Source organism: Schistocerca piceifrons, chromosome X, assembly GCF_021461385.2.
Source record: "Schistocerca piceifrons isolate TAMUIC-IGC-003096 chromosome X, iqSchPice1.1, whole genome shotgun sequence".
Taxonomy (NCBI): Eukaryota; Metazoa; Arthropoda; class Insecta; order Orthoptera; family Acrididae; genus Schistocerca; species Schistocerca piceifrons.
In genome coordinates this window covers 276,549,000-276,551,739 of record NC_060149.1, presented here as the reverse complement: position 1 = coordinate 276,551,739, position 2,740 = coordinate 276,549,000, and the positions used below count along the sequence as shown (strand labels likewise).

At 44.8% G+C, this 2,740-nt stretch overlaps 1 pseudogene; it reads right to left on the bottom strand.

Moving 5' to 3' along the window:
* Positions 1-1,326: 1,326 nt before the first annotated feature.
* LOC124724043 lies at positions 1,327-1,444 on the bottom strand (annotated as a pseudogene).
* Positions 1,445-2,740: the final 1,296 nt, after the last annotated feature.

Here is a 2,740-nt window from a genome sequence, read left to right as displayed (position 1 = left end):
TGTATCACGACCTGTACTCGTACACTTATTATGTAACGCCCGTACAGGGGAGGACATGATAATTGAAAGTCGCTGCCTGGTAATGACGGATAAATACAATATTATGTAAATTGAAGGTTGAGAGGGAGAAAGAAAAGGAAAGGGAAGGAACTGATGATATCAGCTGCATTGGGACTTTACCCAGAATCAGCGCCGACGAGTGAAAACGTGTGCCAGACAACGACTCAAACCCGGGATCTCCTGCTTATTAAGCAATCGCAATAACCACGGCGCCATCTGGACGCAGTGTTATCATAAATGCACGGATTATCTCGGCACACTACCCGACCGACCCGCATTCTCACCTAACGTCACCTATCCACAGTCCCCATCCATGACCTCCACTTCCGCTAATTTTAGATTCCCTCAGGAGGTCGAACGACATTGTGCATCCACACTGAGGTTTGTGGATTCGTTGTATAATTGATACGCCTCGAAGGGAAATGAGTCCTCGATCTTTAGTGCAGATGCACAGTATCGTTCGACCTCCAGTGGGAATCCAAAATTAGCAAGCACGGACATGGAAGGGGACTGGGGGTAGGTGGTGCTGGGTTGGAATGTGAGTTGGCAGGGGAGCGTGCTGAGATAGTCCATGCATTTGTGGTCTCGCTGTCTCCTGATGGCGAGGTGGTTAATGGAGCTGCGTAGTAAACAGGAGATCCTGGGTTCGAGTCCTGATTCGGCGCACATTTTCACTCGTCGCCGCTGATTCCGCTAAAGGCCCGATGCAGCTGATATCATTTCCTTCCCTTTCTCTCCCCTCCATCTTCAGTTTACATAATATGTATCACAGCTGAAAATTCCGAATGGTGCCTGTTCTTTCGGACATGTCCGAAAAAACAAACACCACGCATTCATATAAAAAATATGATACTGCAGTGCCTGTGTTGTCAAGACTAACGATGCAATGTTCCTTCGGACGCAAGAACGACGGCATGGAAGTTTTCATTGTCGTCATTCCAGTATACAGCTGATGGTTGTTCATATTCGCAACTGCAGATATGTTTCAAGTATTTCCCCACAGTACCTGTTCCTTCGCACATGCATCTCCGAAGGAGCATTGCATCGTTCTTCTTAACAACGCACTCACTCCGTCTCCAGGCCACAAGTGGCCCATCGGGACCAACCGACCGCCGTGTCATCCTCAGGTGAGGATGCGGATAGGAGGAGCGTGTGGTCAGCACACCGCTCTCCCGGTCGTTATGATGGTTTTCTTTGACCGGAGCCGCTACTATTCGGTCGAGTAGCTCCTCAGTTGGCATCACGAAGCTGAGTGCACCCGAAAAATGGCAACAGCGCATGGTGGTCCGGATGGTCACCCATCCAAGTGCCGGCCACGCCCGACAGCGCTTAACTTCGGTGATCTGACGGGAACCGGTGTATCCACTGGGGCAAGGCCGTTGCCTCTTAACAACGCAGGCATTGCAATATCATATTGCAGAGGAAGGTAGTAGGCATCTTTGAGCCGAATTTCAAACTTCTTCATCGCAATTGGAAACAAACATGGGTTTTCGTATAAGTGGTCGTTTAGTGGTGTTCCACAGTGTATATTGTGAACAACAATGTTCCTATAAAACTTCTTTCGAGTATTCCCGAAGTTACCGTTGTATCTGTAGATTTCGTTCCGTTAAGAACAACGTGTTGAATTCTATCTGCTAGGAACTTCTGAAACTGGTCACAAATCAGGTACGATACTCGATCATCTCGTATTTCACGAAACTACAGTGCCCAACTATATCGAATGCCTCGCGAATGTGAAGGAAAACGGCATCAGTCTGAGCCTTTAACTATGGTGCTGTAATGTGTGAGTATAAAACATATTTCATTATTCTTCTACAGGTTGAGTCAGGACTATAATTATATGCTGTTGTCCGATGATCCATTTTTAAACTAGAATTACGTGAGCCTTTTCCAATCGCTTGGTACCCTTCGTTCTCCCAGCGACCTACGATAAACTGCTGTTAGAATGGGAGCAAGTTTCTTCACATAATCTGTATAGAATGTCATACGTATCTCACCAGGTCCAGATACCTTTCCACTGTTGGTCGATTTTAGTTGAGTTTGCTTTCCGCAGTCACTTATCTCAGTATCTACCGTTTCGGCGTTCGGCAGACTATACAACAAGTTAGTTGTATATCTGTTGTGCAAATTATGCAGATACTACGTACCTATTGACCAGTTTACTTACTAGATTGATTACCAACGATCGTCCTCTCCTTTATGCTTCGTGCAATACAAGCTTTAAGAACACATGCTAGTAGATTAAAATGGCTGCCCCACAATATCGATATCCTGTAGAATCCTTTCCACAAAGAGCCGGTAGCCTCTAGTGAATGAAAGCGAGTATTGCACGCTATTAGGAAGGTGTCTATTTTAGTTACTCGTTGGTACAAATTGCTTGGAGATAGATGTAATGCTCTCAGTATGATGGAGTACTTGTCAGGTTCACAATTCCTATGCTAATACACGTATTCGTCTTGTATGGAAAATAAGATTCTTTCTACATTTCGTTTTTAACCATTAATATGGAACAAAGAGAACATCATTGGCTGACTCCATTTTACGACGAATGTCACACATTTCTGTTACTTACCATCACTCGCTCAATTTTTTTTTTTCAAGTAAATCCGTTATTGGTCGTTTGCTGCAACATACTTAAAAAAAAAAAAAATAGTTCAAATGGCTCTGAGCACTATGGGAC